The sequence below is a fragment of the Lepisosteus platostomus genome, chromosome 22 (assembly GCF_059453375.1).
Source record: "Lepisosteus platostomus isolate fLepPlt1 chromosome 22, fLepPlt1.hap1, whole genome shotgun sequence".
In the NCBI taxonomy this organism is placed as follows: Eukaryota; Metazoa; Chordata; class Actinopteri; order Semionotiformes; family Lepisosteidae; genus Lepisosteus; species Lepisosteus platostomus.
Genome location: NC_142632.1, coordinates 1,622,888 through 1,641,322, shown reverse-complemented (window position 1 = coordinate 1,641,322; position 18,435 = coordinate 1,622,888). Strand labels below are relative to the sequence as shown.

The following is an 18,435-nucleotide window of genomic DNA, read 5'->3' as shown; positions in this document are numbered from 1 at the left end:
ACGGGGACAGGGGAGTCACACGCTGGTGGTTTGAATACGCGGAAGATCACTGAGGGATCCACAGTATATGGACCCTCCGTGCGCCATCAGTCCGCACTCCGGACTCTGAATCCTGCCATCCGAGTTAAGATCTCGGCGGAACCTGAGGCACAGTTCCTTCTTAAAACGTAATCTGGTGAGCATTTCTAGAATCGTACTTGTATAGATGCAGCCTTTAATGTGTTGCTAGGTTAAAATTGATGACTTCTTGTATTTCAGTAGGCAACTGCCCTCTTGATTTCGGATTTAATTTCTTTATTACAGGGGCGCTTTTATGATGACAGAGTCATGTTCAGGTACTTTGCTTGATTGAGGAAGCTCATTTCGGACTCTGTGATCTGCTCACCTGGAAAGGTCTGCTGTACTACTACAAGAGAGAAGTAGAGTCTGGAAGAAGGGACAATTTTATGATGCTTTGGAAGGTAATGTTTTTTTTTTCTTTGAAATCGAAATGAATCAGAATAGCAGTGCAAAAGACAAACTCTTTGGTTTGGTTTAAAGAGATATGGTTTTAAAACAGACAACATGTAGAAAACAGGTGTTTCTCACTTTTGGAAAAGAATGGACCGGGGGTAATATTTTACTAGTTGCAGGGCTGAGCTCACTGGGTTACAGTCCTGCAGTGTTACACCAGGTCCAGTGGCGCAATGGATAAGGCGTCTGATTACGAATCAGGAGATTGTAGGTTCGACTCTTACCTGGCTCGGGTCATTTTTAAACACATCGGGCTGCTCCCTAAGTAGTCTGTGCTACTTACTGCATTGTAATCGTACCCAGTAAGAGATTTCCTTCATGTAAATGAACTGCACCTGACAGCTTTAGAAAAACACCTGGGCTCAGTACGGTGCTGAGAGCTCAGCGTTGCTGTTCTAATTAGCACGCACTGCATCGGCTATGAGCCCGAACCTTTCAATTATTCCGATCAGTAAGTCAACACGTAGTCCACATGAACGGTAGAAATATTCTCTTGTCTGTCTCTTGTTTGTATAGAACTGAATGTCCCTGACAATGTACTGTTAGTTTTAATTGAAGAACGGCATTTGTGTTCAAATATACCAGACAAGTTTATGTAACTGCTCATGCGACACTCAGTTGTAATTAGTCAAGAAATAAAGTCGAACAACAGCTGCGGGTTTGATTCTGAACGTATCAGATTGCAGCGCCTTTTACTTCCATTGACAAATGATAGAGATTCGAAGAGAGATCCTTCAGACCAGCAAGCAAACCCACGGCTATTTCGGTTTTCTATCTAGGCAACGTTGGTGTTTGCAATAGCATACATGAAAGCGTGATGCAATTTCTGTGGCTACATTTGTTGCACGTCATGCACAGTAAGAGTGTTTCTAACACCAAATAAAAAGTCAACAATTAGCGATCACGCCTTCTCCTCAGTTAACCCACTGAAACCCTTGCTGTTAACAGTTCTTTACTGCGTGCTTTACCAGCACCTACATATCGTGTCGGTTCTTTCAGCTTTATTCATTAGGTTTTCAAAGGCATAAGCAGAGCACCAGAGGTGCGAAGGCAAAGTGTGTGGTTATCTGAAGAATTGATGTCCATGGCAGCAGGTCCAAGCGATTTCGCGTTGTTATAGTACCAGGAAAGGAGAAGCGGCACTTCGCCTCTGCCGCGCAGGCACAAGGCGACATGCGGCAGACGCCGGAGTCGGCAGGTTTCGAACCTGCGCGGGGAGTCCCCAACGCATTTCGATCCCATCGCCTTAAACACTCGAGCACGACAAATGCGAGCTCGCCGCCGCCGCATTCCTCCTATAATCAAACACGGACTGCGAGGTGGCTGCGGATACCTTTTTAAAGTTGCTCTCCGTTAAAAAAAAAAAACCTTTCACAAGATACGTGCCGGCAGACAGACACACCTCAGAGGGTTTAAGGCTGGCTTCACGTTCAAATGATAAAGTCCCCCCGTCCGGATGTCAAAATGCAACTTTGGCAGACAGAACAAACATCAACAAACCACAAATGTGGACAAGGATTTTACAAGCTGCACCACACTGCACTTTCAAAAGCATTTACGTTCGTGTTAGACGCAGGACTTGCCTTTGATTTGCGCGCTTACGAACGTCATGGAAAACGAAACAAAACTAAAGCCCTCAGCTCCTGCACGTGATTATAATGGCGTTACGTGTCGAAGCAGTAATTTACGTCATCCTACCACTGCAACACGGGGAATAGAGAGAAATGAGCACACGCTACGAATCGTCTCAATCACTCCCTAGAGTCGTAAGGCGCATTGAAGGGTGCACCCCCATCATTAATCGTTGCGCCTCTGTGAAAGGAAAGCTCTTGGGCAGTCTTTGAAACAGCTCGGATGAAACACTTGATTGCTTCCATGTGCATCTGGAGCCCACCCAGTGGGCAAAAGACGTATAATATACGTCTATTAAACGCATACCTTATACGTCTAAATGTGGTCTACAATTCGTCTAGAATGAAATTCTAATATACGTCTAAAGTTATACGTCAATTATACGTCTATGTTTAGACGTTCATTATACATAAATGGTTGGAGTTCTATTATACGGATAAATTTAGAGGACTATTATACATATATGGTTGGAGTTCCGGATAACTTTAGAGGTCTATTATACGGATAACTTTAGAGGACTATTATACGTATATGGTTAGAGGTCTATTATACGTATAACTTTAGAGGTCTATTATACGTATATGGTTAGAGGTCTATTATACGTATAACTTTAGAGGTCTATTATACGTATATGGGTAGAGGTCTATTATACATCAAAGATAGATTTTATAGGTGTAGAAACAAGTAAACCAAGCCAATGATTAGATTTAGAAATGTATTCTGAAAATACACATTCACACCTGAAACATATGTATTTCAAATTATACATTGTATACAATCAATCAACAATCAACATATGGGCAATAATCATAAAAAAAACACAACTAGTCTTAAACTTCAGCTACAAATTCTGGTAACATGGCAATATACAGTATAGTAATGACAAACACAAAACTAATTACATTAACACACTAACTCAAAACCACATTTTGATTCAAATATACATTTTAAAATGTACAACTTCTATATTTCCAAGAAAAAAAAATATTACAATGGAAGTTAAGATGATTTTTTTCCACTATTTGCAAACCCTGTCTAATTGTCCTAACAGTTAGAACCAAAAACCTATTATTTTCAGTGTCCAGATCTCCTGGCCCCCTGTCTTTCATATGCATTCTTCAAGTAACACATTGCATGCTCCTTTATTTCTTTTTCTGTTGATGTAGGGTGGGACTTCAGCACCGCAGCTAGGAGAAAATTATATAATATTACTTCCCAAATAAATGATGATTAATATCTTCTTTAGTATAATCTAAAAAGTGAACGGTTTACTAAGCTCAAAACTGAAATAAATGTATAAAATTTGGCTTGCATCATAGCAGTTGAGCAATAAAGTCTGTCCTAATTAAAGAGTACCCAAAGTTTGAAAGTACAACATAGAATAAGAATAGAGAAACGGCAAAACGATTTTGTGTCATCTTCCCCATTCACACTATTTTATGTGCCATTTTTTGCTTATTCACGTACTATTTTAATCAAAATAATATTAAGAAAGATCTGTATGTATTCAGATAGTATTATTATTGTTCATACTTACTCGTCAAAAGAGGATTGCTGAGATATTTGCGGATATACTTCTACGTTTGAAAAACGTGTCCAAAATTGTGACCAACGAATACTAGCAATGCATTGTGGTATATAACCGGAAAATATGTTGGGTTCGATATTTTCTCAACGTATGCGTTTATTAATGTTGTCGATATTATGGTTGAAATATAACATTGATAATACATCGCGGCTATGTGCCCCCTGCTATGAGCTGATGTGCAATTTTAACGCATGTAGTTAGTAAGGATCGGTCACTGTTGTATGGTATTATATATAATGACATTATGGAATAGGATGGGGACAGGCCTGGCATCACGGGGGGAGGGGGGAATGTTGCCCCTTCAGTTTTGGGCAAAAAGATTTACCTAACTTAATTTGCGCCCTAAAAAAATAGTTGTACTTTGTCAATGGTCAGACAACACTAAATGACAGGAACAGTCACTCAGTCTGTTTGATGGGCAGGAGGGCTATCCGTCCAGGAACTGCACATATCAGTGTCGTTATTGAGTGTCAACATTACGATCCTGTTTGCTCAGGTGGACCGATTCCTTGCAGTAGTTTATCATTATACTTAAAATCGTTATATAACTAGGACTAGTTATAGCAGTCTGTGCTTTCTGTTGGTTTTACAACATTTTTTCTTAACGATTCAGAACGTCCATGTAGCTGCAAAAATGAACGCTTATGGTACTTTTCGCTCCAGGCAATACTCTCCAGTGAGAGTGACGAAAAATGTGAAACTGAACTTCATCGCAAATACCAGATTGCTAGTCGATATCTTCTATCATAAAGCACTAATTAATGGCATAGCTGCGAGATTTCATTTGGGTAGCTGCACCGTACAGCTCCGTTTCAACCGAAATATCACCCCCGCTCAGAATTTCAGACGCCCCCCTACAGATTTTTCCCCGGGCACCGCGCACTGATGGGGGACGGGGTTTCCAGGAAATGGTATCAACTTTTCTCAAGAAAATAAAAATAGAAACTCTATAGGCACTCAAACATTTTACTGTTTTTTTTCAGGCAGGTGGCAAGACCCCTCCGCAAAACCCTTGTATGCCAAGCTGTGGGCATTGATTCGTCGAATATACGTATATTCACGGCGAAAATACGGCTATACGTATATATACGTCGCCTCGACGTATAATCAACGTCGAATTGCAACCGTAAAATCGACGACATTAATAAACGCATATATAACGTCGAAAACACATCTAACACTAGGAGTATACGGCACTCTGCACAGTGTACGAAGTAAATTATTTTCGCAGTAATTAATTTACACGTGTATAATAAATATAGTAAATATAATTAATTACTGCGAAAATAATTTACTTCGTACACTGTGCAGAGTGCTGTATACTCCTAGTGTTAGATGTGTTTTCGACGTTATATATGCGTTTATTAATGTTTATTTCACAGTGTCGTGCACCTTTTCATTGCTCTCGCTTTCAGAGCCTCCGCACGGCACACGACTCGACATCAGGAAGCACATTGAAGTGAAAGCAGGGAGCGCTGCAACATGCACTGTGCAGATCCCGCCACACTAAGAGGTATATAAGCGTCAAAGGCAAGTCATTCCGAGTTGGTCGTTTGTGTTTTCCGTTCAGACGCGAAATGCTGAAATGATCTCTCGGCTCCTCGGTTGTCATTTCTGCTCTGTAAAGGAATCACAGCACGCGTCGCCTTCCAGCACGCTGGGTCGGGACACGATGCCGGGGGTCGGAGCGTGTGATGTCTTCCTCGTTAGTATAGTGGCAAGTATCCCCGCCTGTCACGCGGGAGACCGGGGTTCGATTCCCCGACGGGGAGTAGCTTTTCTTTTACCTCCTTAGAGAAAGGACTGCCTTTCACTTCTCTGTTTTCTAACACAGCGTCGTGCACCTTTTCATTGCTCTCGCTTTCAGAGCCTCCGCACGGCACAAGACTCGACATCAGGAAGCACATTGAAGTGAAAGCAGGGAGCGCTGCGACATGCACTGTGCAGATCCCGCCACACTAAGAGGTGAGTGGGTCTGTTCGATGCACAAAGAACGCTTTGATAAGCGTCAAAGGCAAATCATTCCGAGTTGGTCGTTTGTGTTTTCCGTTCAGACGCGAAATGCTGAAATGATCTCTCGGCTCCTCGGTTGTCATTTCTGCTCCGTAAAGGAATCACAGCACGAGTCGGCTTCCAGCACGGTGGGTCGGGACACGATGCCGGGGGTCGGAGAGAGTGATGTCTTCCTCGTTAGTATAGGACCTGTCACGTGGACCTGTCACCTGTCCCCACCTGTCACGCGGGAGACCGGGGTACATCAGGACGCGCATTGAAGTGAAAGCAGGATGCGCTGCGACATGCACTGTGCAGATCCCGCCACACTAAGAGGTGAGTGGGTCTGTTCGATCACAGCGCTAGGCGAATCCCCAATCCCCTTTTGTGCGTGGCGACAGAAGAAGTCTGGTCTGTTTCCGCCCGGTTTCGATCCGGGGACCTTTCGCGTGTGAGGCGAACGTGATAACCACTACACTACGGAAACTGTGGTCAGATGTGCCCAGCGGCCCAGTGCTGAGCTTCGCCAATGCGATTCAGCTGCTTCCAGTGCCTTTATTGGGGTGCGCTGATGGACCGTGCTCTCTCTCCAGAGACCAGCACGCCTGTCATGGACGGAGCAGGAAAGACGGCGCCACATTCTACAGCCCTCTCCACGCAATCGACGAAATCGGGCTACTGAAGTGGAGAAAATCGCCTCTCCAGAAAGTGCAAATATCATCTTGGAGAGTATAAATCCTATTGCCGAAGGTCAGCCCTGTCTACCAGAGTGACCCTCCCACCTCCTGCAGCGATGGTCAGCTCGTCTCACACGCGAGAAGTTTCGGCTGGAAACAAGCGCCCCCTCTTCTCGCACGTTTTGCACGTTGAGTAGTTTTAATGCGGCTCCTTCGTACACAGTGCTGATCTTTTGGAAAGCAGGAGGCAAAATTGACACGTTCCCATACCGGGAGTCGAACCCGGGCCGCCTGGGTGAAAACCAGGAATCCTAACCGCTAGACCATATGGGAGTGCACAACCCTGCTGTTCCGGGCATCATGCAAGCAAACTACATAAATATGAGAAAACACGCAAGAGAGTTGTCACTCAGAGTGTCGAAGGGTCGATGTATACTGGGGCTCAGTTGAAATGCAACGTCAGGACTTTCCCGAATTATGTCACACGAAGAGAGCACAGCCTTTTCCGCCCTGCCACGTGTGTATCGGTAACTCGCCGTGATCGTATAGTGGTCAGTACTTTGCGTTGTGGCCGCAACAACCCCGGTTCGAATCCGGGTCACGGCAGAATAGGGGCGTCTGCTTTTACTACTTGCACGAATGAAGGCAAAAAAAAGCCAATTGATGTGAACGAACGGCGCTTTACAGAGGAGTACTGCCTGACTGGATCGTTGATGAACGACAGAGACCACTCCGACCTCTTCTCGGGTTTCTTCAATGACTTACTAAGGATCTTCTTCACATTCGCCCATGCAGGGGAAGCCAGTTACACCAAAGCAAACGCAGGAAAGTGCAATTCAAGCAGAGTCCAGGAGGGACTTGTTTACACCGAGAGTGGTCGGAGAATGGAACAATGCGCCTAGCCCTGTTGCTGGAGCCGATTCTTGATGAGATCTTGGGCTCACTAAGAAGCCCCCGCTGGATGCTAATCTTTCTGTTGTTCTTGCAGGTCCTGCGCTGCTTTTGAGCCGACAGAGCTCGTCCTGATCTGTCGGCACAGCCCAATTGCAAATGATCGGCTCCGCATACAGAAGGAACGTGCGTTTGGTACAAGAGTGCATGAAGGCACCTGAAATACATTGGGAACAAATGACCGGTCGCTCAATACCTCTGTGAAGTACAGGAGCGTGCAAAACGAGGCTGTTTCCGCCCGGTCTCGAACCGGGGACCTTTCGCGTGTTAGGCGAACGTGATAGCCGCTACACCACGGAAACCTGCAGGGACTGCTGCTGGTGTCTCGCTTGCGTTTCGGGCTGAGAAAGGGACGCGTCACTTTAGGCAGGGGGCGCTGGAGAGAGGAACAAAGGGCGCGATGAAACAAAACACCGAAACCCGGGATCTTTAGATCTTCAGTCTAACGCTCTCCCAGCTGAGCTATTTCGGCGGTGCACAGAGCCCACAGCCACCTGCTCCAGCCTTCCTGTGTTGCGGCATGAGCGCACCAAGAGTAGCGGGAGAGTGTTGCAGGAACGTCACTCAGAAGGAAAGCCACCCAGGTGCGCCCTCTGAGCTCTGTCCAGCGCATCTTCCTCGCATGGACTCCTGCCTGCGACGGGCAGGAAACAATTAGCAAGAACAGAACAACACCCCATGGGTGTCTCATGACCACACCTTAGGTTGTGACACGTGCAGGTGTGAGGGGTTGCCGGGCTACTTTGGAGCAGAGCTTGGGCGGAGGGAGGGCGGGAAAGCAGACAAAGAGGTGACACCTCAAGGTCTGCACGATCACAGCTCTCCGCCGCCCCAGGCTTCCGCTCGATAAGCTGCTGGACACACTCGCCCCTCCTCACACAGACCGTGGAAAAGCCCCCGAGTCGGAGGGCTCTCTCTTCCTCCCAGGAGCTCTTGGACACGACGCACAGACAGGGTGCGGGGAGCCGCCGCCTGCAAACACGGCTCCAGGCAGGACTCCACTCCGTAGGAGCCGCAGAGCAGAGGAGATGGGGGCAGCTTAGCTCCTGTGCAGAGACCTGAGCTGCTGTTGCTGCAGACGCTGTCTTTTCTGCACTCGGGGTAGGAGTGAATGTTGAGTTGCCCTTAGAAATGAAGCAGAGTACTTCAACGGCACGGGTGTGTGTGTGTGCGTGCGCCCTGGTGATTCTGGGAGACAGATCGAACCTGGGCTAAAAGAGAGGAGGCTTAGCCCTCTTCCATTTGCTACTTCAAAGTTGTACAACCCATTTGTATTTGCTAGGCGGCGCAGTTTATCGTGCACAAAGAACGCTTTGAAAAGCGTCCAAAGCAAGTCATTCCGAGTTGGTCGTTTGTGTTTTCCGTTCAGACGCGAAATGCTGAAATGATCTCTCGGCTCCTCGGTTGTCATTTCTGCTCCGTAAAGGAATCACAGCACGCGTCGCCTTCCAGCACGCTGGGTCGGGACACGATGCCGGGGGTCGGAGCGTGTGATGTCTTCCTCGTTAGTATAGTGGCAAGTATCCCCGCCTGTCACGCGGGAGACCGGGGTTCGATTCCCCGACGGGGAGTAGCTTTTCTTTTACCTCCTTAGAGAAAGGACTGCCTTTCACTTCTCTGTTTTCTAACACAGCGTCGTGCACCTTTTCATTGCTCTCGCTTTCAGAGCCTCCGCACGGCACAAGACTCGACATCAGGAAGCACATTGAAGTGAAAGCAGGGAGCGCTGCGACATGCACTGTGCAGATCCCGCCACACTAAGAGGTGAGTGGGTCTGTTCGATGCACAAAGAACGCTTTGATAAGCGTCAAAGGCAAATCATTCCGAGTTGGTCGTTTGTGTTTTCCGTTCAGACGCGAAATGCTGAAATGATCTCTCGGCTCCTCGGTTGTCATTTCTGCTCCGTAAAGGAATCACAGCACGAGTCGGCTTCCAGCACGGTGGGTCGGGACACGATGCCGGGGGTCGGAGAGAGTGATGTCTTCCTCGTTAGTATAGGACCTGTCACGTGGACCTGTCACCTGTCCCCACCTGTCACGCGGGAGACCGGGGTACATCAGGACGCGCATTGAAGTGAAAGCAGGATGCGCTGCGACATGCACTGTGCAGATCCCGCCACACTAAGAGGTGAGTGGGTCTGTTCGATCACAGCGCTAGGCGAATCCCCAATCCCCTTTTGTGCGTGGCGACAGAAGAAGTCTGGTCTGTTTCCGCCCGGTTTCGATCCGGGGACCTTTCGCGTGTGAGGCGAACGTGATAACCACTACACTACGGAAACTGTGGTCAGATGTGCCCAGCGGCCCAGCGCTGAGCTTCGCCAATGCGATTCAGCTGCTTCCAGTGCCTTTATTGGGGTGCGCTGATGGACCGTGCTCTCTCTCCAGAGACCAGCACGCCTGTCATGGACGGAGCAGGAAAGACGGCGCCACATTCTACAGCCCTCTCCACGCAATCGACGAAATCGGGCTACTGAAGTGGAGAAAATCGCCTCTCCAGAAAGTGCAAATATCATCTTGGAGAGTATAAATCCTATTGCCGAAGGTCAGCCCTGTCTACCAGAGTGACCCTCCCACCTCCTGCAGCGATGGTCAGCTCGTCTCACACGCGAGAAGTTTCGGCTGGAAACAAGCGCCCCCTCTTCTCGCACGTTTTGCACGTTGAGTAGTTTTAATGCGGCTCCTTCGTACACAGTGCTGATCTTTTGGAAAGCAGGAGGCAAAATTGACACGTTCCCATACCGGGAGTCGAACCCGGGCCGCCTGGGTGAAAACCAGGAATCCTAACCGCTAGACCATATGGGAGTGCACAACCCTGCTGTTCCGGGCATCATGCAAGCAAACTACATAAATATGAGAAAACACGCAAGAGAGTTGTCACTCAGAGTGTCGAAGGGTCGATGTATACTGGGGCTCAGTTGAAATGCAACGTCAGGACTTTCCCGAATTATGTCACACGAAGAGAGCACAGCCTTTTCCGCCCTGCCACGTGTGTATCGGTAACTCGCCGTGATCGTATAGTGGTCAGTACTTTGCGTTGTGGCCGCAACAACCCCGGTTCGAATCCGGGTCACGGCAGAATAGGGGCGTCTGCTTTTACTACTTGCACGAATGAAGGCAAAAAAAAGCCAATTGATGTGAACGAACGGCGCTTTACAGAGGAGTACTGCCTGACTGGATCGTTGATGAACGACAGAGACCACTCCGACCTCTTCTCGGGTTTCTTCAATGACTTACTAAGGATCTTCTTCACATTCGCCCATGCAGGGGAAGCCAGTTACACCAAAGCAAACGCAGGAAAGTGCAATTCAAGCAGAGACCAGGAGGGACTTGTTTACACCGAGAGTGGTCGGAGAATGGAACAATGCGCCCAGCCCTGTTGCTGGAGCCGATTCTTGATGAGATCTTGGGCTCACTAAGAAGCCCCCGCTGGATGCTAATCTTTCTGTTGTTCTTGCAGGTCCTGCGCTGCTTTTGAGCCGACAGAGCTCGTCCTGATCTGTCGGCACAGCCCAATTGCAAATGATCGGCTCCGCATACAGAAGGAACGTGCGTTTGGTACAAGAGTGCATGAAGGTACCGGAAATACATTGGGAACAAATGACCGGTCGCTCAATACCTCTGTGAAGTACAGAAGCGTGCAAAACGAGGCTGTTTCCGCCCGGTCTCGAACGGGGGACCTTTCGCGTGTTAGGCAAACGTGATAGCCGCTACACCACGGAAACCTGCAGGGACTGCTGCTGGTGTCTCGCTTGCGTTTCGGGCTGAGAAAGGGACGCGTCACTTTAGGCAGGGGGCGCTGGAGAGAGGAACAAAGGGCGCGATGAAACAAAACACCGAAACCCGGGATCTTTAGATCTTCAGTCTAACGCTCTCCCAGCTGAGCTATTTCGGCGGTGCGCAGAGCCCACAGCCACCTGCTCCAGCCTTCCTGTGTTGCGGCATGAGCGCACCAAGAGTAGCGGGAGAGTGTTGCAGGAACGTCACTCAGAAGGAAAGCCACCCAGGTGCGCCCTCTGAGCTCTGTCCAGCGCATCTTCCTCGCATGGACTCCTGCCTGCGACGGGCAGGAAACAATTAGCAAGAACAGAACAACACCCCATGGGTGTCTCATGACCACACCTTAGGTTGTGACACGTGCAGGTGTGAGGGGTTGCCGGGCTACTTTGGAGCAGAGCTTGGGCGGAGGGAGGGCGGGAAAGCAGACAAAGAGGTGACACCTCAAGGTCTGCACGATCACAGCTCTCCGCCGCCCCAGGCTTCTGCTCGATAAGCTGCTGGACACACCCGCCCCTCCTCACACAGACCGTGGAAAAGCCCCCGAGTCGGAGGGCTCTCTCTTCCTCCCAGGAGCTCTTGGACACGACGCACAGACAGGGTGCGGGGAGCCGCCGCCTGCAAACACGGCTCCAGGCAGGACTCCACTCCGTAGGAGCCGCAGAGCAGAGGAGATGGGGGCAGCTTAGCTCCTGTGCAGAGACCTGAGCTGCTGTTGCTGCAGACGCTGTCTTTTCTGCACTCGGGGTAGGAGTGAATGTTGAGTTGCCCTTAGAAATGAAGCAGAGTACTTCAACGGCACGGGTGTGTGTGTGTGCGTGCGCCCTGGTGATTCTGGGAGACAGATCGAACCTGGGCTAAAAGAGAGGAGGCTTAGCCCTCTTCCATTTGTATCTGCTAGGCGGCGCAGTTGTCGTGCACAAAGAACGCTTTGAAAAGCGTCCAAAGCAAGTCATTCCGAGTTGGTCGTTTGTGTTTTCCGTTCAGACGCGAAATGCTGAAATGATCTCTCGGCTCCTCGGTTGTCATTTCTGCTCCGTAAAGGAATCACAGCACGCGTCGCCTTCCAGCACGCTGGGTCGGGACACGATGCCGGGGGTCGGAGCGTGTGATGTCTTCCTCGTTAGTATAGTGGCAAGTATCCCCGCCTGTCACGCGGGAGACCGGGGTTCGATTCCCCGACGGGGAGTAGCTTTTCTTTTACCTCCTTAGAGAAAGGACTGCCTTTCACTTCTCTGTTTTCTAACACAGCGTCGTGCACCTTTTCATTGCTCTCGCTTTCAGAGTCTCCGCACGGCACACGACTCGACATCAGGAAGCACATTGAAGTGAAAGCAGGGAGCGCTGCGACATGCACTGTGCAGATCCCGCCACACTAAGAGGTGAGTGGGTCTGTTCGATGCACAAAGAACGCTTTGATAAGCGTCAAAGGCAAATCATTCCGAGTTGGTCGTTTGTGTTTTCCGTTCAGACGCGAAATGCTGAAATGATCTCTCGGCTCCTCGGTTGTCATTTCTGCTCCGTAAAGGAATCACAGCACGAGTCGGCTTCCAGCACGGTGGGTCGGGACACGATGCCGGGAGTCGGAGAGAGTGATGTCTTCCTCGTTAGTATAGGACCTGTCACCTGTCCCCACCTGTCACGCGGGAGACCGGGGTACATCAGGACGCGCATTGAAGTGAAAGCAGGATGCGCTGCGACATGCACTGTGCAGATCCCGCCACACTAAGAGGTGAGTGGGTCTGTTCGATCACAGCGCTAGGCGAATCCCCAATCCCCTTTTGTGCGTGGCGACAGAAGAAGTCTGGTCTGTTTCTGCCCGGTTTCGATCCGGGGACCTTTCGCGTGTGAGGCGAACGTGATAACCACTACACTACGGAAACTGTGGTCAGATGTGCCCAGCGGCCCAGTGCTGAGCTTCGCCAATGCGATTCAGCTGCTTCCAGTGCCTTTATTGGGGTGCGCTGATGGACCGTGCTCTCTCTCCAGAGACCAGCACGCCTGTCATGGACGGAGCAGGAAAGACGGCGCCACATTCTACAGCCCTCTCCACGCAATCGACGAAATCGGGCTACTGAAGTGGAGAAAATCGCCTCTCCAGAAAGTGCAAATATCATCTTGGAGAGTATAAATCCTATTGCCGAAGGTCAGCCCTGTCTACCAGAGTGACCCTCCCACCTCCTGCAGCGATGGTCAGCTCGTCTCACACGCGAGAAGTTTCGGCTGGAAACAAGCGCCCCCTCTTCTCGCACGTTTTGCACGTTGAGTAGTTTTAATGTGGCTCCTTCGTACACAGTGCTGATCTTTTGGAAAGCAGGAGGCAAAATTGACACGTTCCCATACCGGGAGTCGAACCCGGGCCGCCTGGGTGAAAACCAGGAATCCTAACCGCTAGACCATATGGGAGTGCACAACCCTGCTGTTCCGGGCATCATGCAAGCAAACTACATAAATATGAGAAAACACGCAAGAGAGTTGTCACTCAGAGTGCCGAAGGGTCGATGTATACTGGGGCTCAGTTGAAATGCAACGTCAGGACTTTCCCGAATTATGTCACACGAAGAGAGCACAGCCTTTTCCGCCCTGCCACGTGTGTATCGGTAACTCGCCGTGATCGTATAGTGGTCAGTACTTTGCGTTGTGGCCACAACAACCCTGGTTCAAATCCGGGTCACGGCAGAATAGGGGCGTCTGCTTTTACTACTTGCATGAATGAAGGCAAAAAAAAGCCAATCGATGTGAACGAACAGCGCTTTACAGAGGAGTACTGCCTGACTGGATCGTTGATGAACGACAGAGGCCACTCCGACCTCTTCTCGGGTTTCTTCAATGACTTACTAAGGATCTTCTTCACATTCGCCCATGCATGGGAAGCCAGTTACACCAAAGCAAACGCAGGAAAGTGCATTTCATGCAGAGACCAGGAGGGACCTGTTTACACCAAGAGTGGTCGGAGTATGGAACAATGCGCCAAGCCCTGTTTCTGGAGTCGATTCTTGATTAGATCTTGGGCTCACTAAGAGGCCCCCGCTGGGTACTAATCTTTCTGTTGTTCTCGCAGGTGTTGCGCTGCTTTTGAGCCGACAGAGCTCGTCTTGGTCTGTAGGGATAGCCCAATTGCAAATGATCGGCTCCAGGTACAGAAAAAACGTGCGTTTGGAACAAGAGTGCATGAAGGCACCGGAAATACATTGGGAACAAATGACTGGTGGTTCAAGACCTCTGTGAAGTGCAGGAGCGTGCAAGAAGAGGCTGTTTGCACCCAGTCTCGAACGGGGGACCTTTCGCGTGTTAGGCGAACGTGATAGCCGCTACACTACAGAAACCTGTAGGGACTGCTGCTGGTGTCTCGCTTGCGTTTCGGGCTGAGAAAGGGACGCGTCACTTTAGGCAGAGGGCGCTGGAGATAGGAACAAAGGGCGCGATGAAACAAAATGCCGAAACCCGGGATCGAGCCAGGGACCTTTAGAACATACTCTCACGAATCGTTAGAATACGTGCGTTTGATCATCAATTGCGTAACAACCACATTCGTTCGACTTGAGCCATCAAGCTCATAGTTTTCAAATCTTGAAAGCTGTCATTGAGCACATCATAGTCTGCAGTACGCCCCGTAACTTGCGTACTTCAACAGAAAGAAGAGCAGACAGCTCCATAAATATGCGAGGCGCAGAGAGTGCAAGGCGAGCCGCACACGTTTCGGTGACTGAGAGAGGGCAGTTTTTGCTTCTGCATTTCCCAAGTAAGGACGCATGACAACAAGCGATCGCGGTGCTCATTTACGACATAGTGGTGATGAGTTTTCAGTACGTGTTCTTTTGAACGAGCAATGAGGTTGCTGCCTTGGACAGCTGACTGCACGCTCTCATTGTGCCACGTGATGAGTATTCACCAGGCTCGTTCAGTCATTAGTCACATTCCATCGTTTGCCATAAGCAGATGCTGCAAGGTGATGTGGATATCAGTTCCCAGTCTTGTGGACGAGGACAAAAAGAACACACAAGGGCTCATCCGCAAGTTGAACCCAGGACCTCCCACACCCTAAGTGAGAATCATACCCCTAAACCAATGAGCCACGGAAGCACTTTCCATTTTATTCTGTCAGCGAGCTTGAGGACGGGGGAGAGGCGTCATTCGCTCGTCCAGTCAGACCTTCATCAATAAGTCAAGAAAGCCGCAATTACACGACTGCCTTGCAGATGAAGGGCAGTGAACTGCACCCGGTAAGAGGGGAACAAGCGGCACTAGGCGACACCGAGGCATGAGCCCCAGCGAGGGGGGTTAGCTTGCATGGTACAGCGGTCGCTTTGCATGCGAGAGGTAGCGGGATCATTTCCCACGTCCTCCAGGTGTGTGCTTAGAGCTTGATGTGCCGAAAGGTGTCCTTTAGCCTGTGGTCACACCTTGCATGGAGAGCGTCATGCAGCTGTCAATCATTTCGCAGCCACGCCCCCTCTTCATCTTCTCTCTGCCTTAAGCGTCTCCGCCACTCTCTCTTGACATTTCATGTCAGCATGTCAGAAGTCCGAGTGACGTTTTTAATGGCTGAGTGAGGGCACGATGCTGAAGCAGAGAGGCCACTTCAGCCAGAGAGACTTGTGCTAGGTGAGATCTGAAAAACAGACTCGCAACAGAAACAGACCAAAAAAGTATCGGTGAGATCAAAAGGCAAATGCAACATCCAGCAGAGGGCGTCTAAAGATTAGGGAACGGGCGACTGAAATCCATGAGGCAAACTTTCCGGCTGTGTACTGCAGCTGGCCTCGTTGGCGTAGTTGGTAGCGCGTCAGTCTCATCATCTGAAGGTCCTGAGTTTGATCCTCACACGGGGCAGGGCTGCTTCCTCTCTTGCTCTTTTCAAACACTTGCGGCAACTGTTCGCTCATAACCACGTCTGGAATGCGTGACCTTTACACGGGGGAGAAGCAACGCCGCATCCCTTTTCTAAAGAACATTCACATTCAGAAATAAGTCAAGAAATTTGCCATTACTTTCGCTCGCGCTGCTGTCAGCCTGCCCATGTTGCCAAAGAAAGATTCACTCGGCGTCAACATGACAGAACAGCGATCACTTGAAAACACTATTCCACACTCCGTAAGCAAGAACTTCAGTGTTTGCAGTCACCCGATATGCCGATAGTCAAAGGAGCACAAAACACGAAGCGTCAAAAGACAAGATGAGTTGATGGAAAGAGCGTTGAATTGATGAGCACAAAAGTTCAGCTCGTACAATAGGCAACGAAGGTCCCGGCGTCATCATCGCACTTGAAAGGACTGCCTTGCAGACTAAGGGCAGTGGGAGGTTGCTGTTTTGAGATGGAGGCATTGGGATGGTGGGCCGAGATCTATTCTTCTTAAGGAATTCTTCATCGTGAAAGATCGGTCCACAGGTCATCCAAAGAACTTACAAATTTTTTGGACTCAGGGAATCACGTGCTTCCAGAAGGGAGTGAAGTGCTCAAACACATGACATGCCCCCTTGATCTCACATGCACAATTCTGCTGCAACATGCACAGCTACCGTCCACACCAGGCAGTGGGGCTTCAGCAGAATTTGCTACGCCACCTGCAATTACATATCCAGCTGCACACATATACATGGCCCCTCTGTCCTTTTCAGGATCTCAAAAAAAAGCATAGCGTGGTTTTCCTGCAACCTGATTGACCGCATCTCCCTCAGAATGTGCCCCGTTGCATTCATTGGTGAAGCAGGACGGAGGCTAACGGGCATGCCAGAACAGTTAGGCTCAGCGATCTCTCCAAAATATTGTGGTTGTAGTGGAAGAAATATGGTTTAAATTGTACCTTGGTATTTCAAACTCTCTCTAGAATGTTATCCATTTCTATTTTATTTTGACAGGAACTGGCTAATGACACTAGATGAAAAGAGAAGAAAGAAAACACAACGTTTCGGCCGTGGAGCCTTCTTCAGGTGTGAGGGCTCCACGGCTGAAATGTTGTGTTTTCTTTCTTCTCTTTTAAGCATGGAATAGACCTATTACTTGTTCCTTTGCAGCCTACGCATGCTGACACAGCTCCCCACCTGAACTGCTAATGATGCCTGGTAGTTTGTGGTACTTGGGTATTGTCTTATGTTTGCTCAAACTGCATATGTGTGATTGCATATTTTTGGGTATTTTCATATGTCAATATTTAATTCACTGACATTCCTGTATGCTTGGAAGAAAGGTAGATTGGATTTGGCACAGGACGCCTGCCCATATTTGTTGATCATTGTTGGGCTGGAAAAACAATGATAAAAAGTGTATGAAAAAAGCTCTCTCCAATATTTCCCTTCTCTTCGCCATGGTTACACTGCCCGTTCTTTCCGTCTTTGGTCCTTCTACAAAGATTCCAGGGCTCTTTTTCCACCATAATATCAGAATATTTTTTTCTCTTTTAAAGGCTGTAGGTGGGGTGTGATGGACTGTACCACTATCATAGAAGATTTTTTCAGGACACATCGCAGTTCCATAGTAGAATTTATCAATAGTAGAATTCCATAGGACATTATTTACCAACATATTACCCAGTGTGAGACTCTGCCAGTAAACCTCAGAGCATTGAGTTCTCCACTGATAAAGATGGCTGTCTGAAGTCATGAAATCCACTGCTGGGATGCCTGAGAGACAGTAATTGAATCTTGGCTGGAATTAGGCTTTCTATTAGTGTTGATCTTTGGGAATTATGTGGTAAAAAGGGAAAACTCCTTTACTTTAGTCACTTTGAATGTTCAAATGTACAGAACCTGCAAAACTAAGCAATGAAAAAAATCCATCACCACTCTCATGATAGCATAACTCATAGTCTCTGCTGTTATGTAACAATACACACTTTCAATTTTCTTATCGCCTGTCTCCAGAGAGAATGTTGTTAGTGCTGATGACCTTGAATTAGACCTTGTTAACTCTGTAAAACAATCTTCCTCTGCTTAGATTTTCACTCAGATTGATTTTGTTCTCAGATTATTCCTGGCAGGACTGAGTTTCTAGGAAATGAAAAGTGAAAGAAAAAGTACAGAAGATCAGCCCTTGAATATACAACATTGTGCAGTGAGATTGTTAAATGTATTAGCTGCTATCCTGTGCTAGAGCCTGTCGTGGTAAGCAGTGGATGACAGGATCTAGCACAGATACTAATGAAACACTGTTAATGAAAGCTAAAACACTTGAGTCTTATTTTAGTTTTCCATTTCCCTTTCATTTGTGATGTACTGTACAACAGGCCACAGAACATGCACAAAAACAGATATGCACACATTCACACCAGGCAATGACAGTCTGCCCAGTCAGAATCTGAGCTGAGGTATC

At 48.6% G+C, this 18,435-nt stretch overlaps 12 non-coding genes across 12 annotated transcripts; 6 read left to right on the top strand and 6 right to left on the bottom strand.

Annotated features, from left to right (window-relative positions):
- The first annotated feature begins 5,433 nt into the window (after window positions 1-5,433).
- On the top strand, window positions 5,434-5,505 carry trnad-guc (transfer RNA aspartic acid (anticodon GUC)). The gene has a single exon. It is a non-coding gene; the product is annotated as a tRNA-Asp (tRNA).
- Window positions 5,506-6,139: 634 nt separating this feature from the next.
- trnav-cac (transfer RNA valine (anticodon CAC)) lies at window positions 6,140-6,212 on the bottom strand. Its single transcript has one exon. It is a non-coding gene; the product is annotated as a tRNA-Val (tRNA).
- Window positions 6,213-6,663: 451 nt separating this feature from the next.
- On the bottom strand, window positions 6,664-6,735 carry trnae-uuc (transfer RNA glutamic acid (anticodon UUC)). Its single transcript has one exon. It is a non-coding gene; the product is annotated as a tRNA-Glu (tRNA).
- Window positions 6,736-6,936: 201 nt separating this feature from the next.
- trnah-gug (transfer RNA histidin (anticodon GUG)) lies at window positions 6,937-7,008 on the top strand. The gene has a single exon. It is a non-coding gene; the product is annotated as a tRNA-His (tRNA).
- Window positions 7,009-7,582: 574 nt separating this feature from the next.
- trnav-aac (transfer RNA valine (anticodon AAC)) lies at window positions 7,583-7,655 on the bottom strand. Its single transcript has one exon. It is a non-coding gene; the product is annotated as a tRNA-Val (tRNA).
- Window positions 7,656-8,852: 1,197 nt separating this feature from the next.
- trnad-guc (transfer RNA aspartic acid (anticodon GUC)) lies at window positions 8,853-8,924 on the top strand. The gene has a single exon. It is a non-coding gene; the product is annotated as a tRNA-Asp (tRNA).
- A 634-nt stretch (window positions 8,925-9,558) lies between these two features.
- Window positions 9,559-9,631, bottom strand: trnav-cac (transfer RNA valine (anticodon CAC)). The gene has a single exon. It is a non-coding gene; the product is annotated as a tRNA-Val (tRNA).
- A 451-nt stretch (window positions 9,632-10,082) lies between these two features.
- On the bottom strand, window positions 10,083-10,154 carry trnae-uuc (transfer RNA glutamic acid (anticodon UUC)). The gene has a single exon. It is a non-coding gene; the product is annotated as a tRNA-Glu (tRNA).
- Window positions 10,155-10,355: 201 nt separating this feature from the next.
- Window positions 10,356-10,427, top strand: trnah-gug (transfer RNA histidin (anticodon GUG)). Its single transcript has one exon. It is a non-coding gene; the product is annotated as a tRNA-His (tRNA).
- A 1,816-nt stretch (window positions 10,428-12,243) lies between these two features.
- trnad-guc (transfer RNA aspartic acid (anticodon GUC)) lies at window positions 12,244-12,315 on the top strand. The gene has a single exon. It is a non-coding gene; the product is annotated as a tRNA-Asp (tRNA).
- A 1,145-nt stretch (window positions 12,316-13,460) lies between these two features.
- Window positions 13,461-13,532, bottom strand: trnae-uuc (transfer RNA glutamic acid (anticodon UUC)). The gene has a single exon. It is a non-coding gene; the product is annotated as a tRNA-Glu (tRNA).
- Window positions 13,533-15,886: 2,354 nt separating this feature from the next.
- On the top strand, window positions 15,887-15,959 carry trnam-cau (transfer RNA methionine (anticodon CAU)). Its single transcript has one exon. It is a non-coding gene; the product is annotated as a tRNA-Met (tRNA).
- The last annotated feature ends 2,476 nt before the right edge of the window (window positions 15,960-18,435 follow it).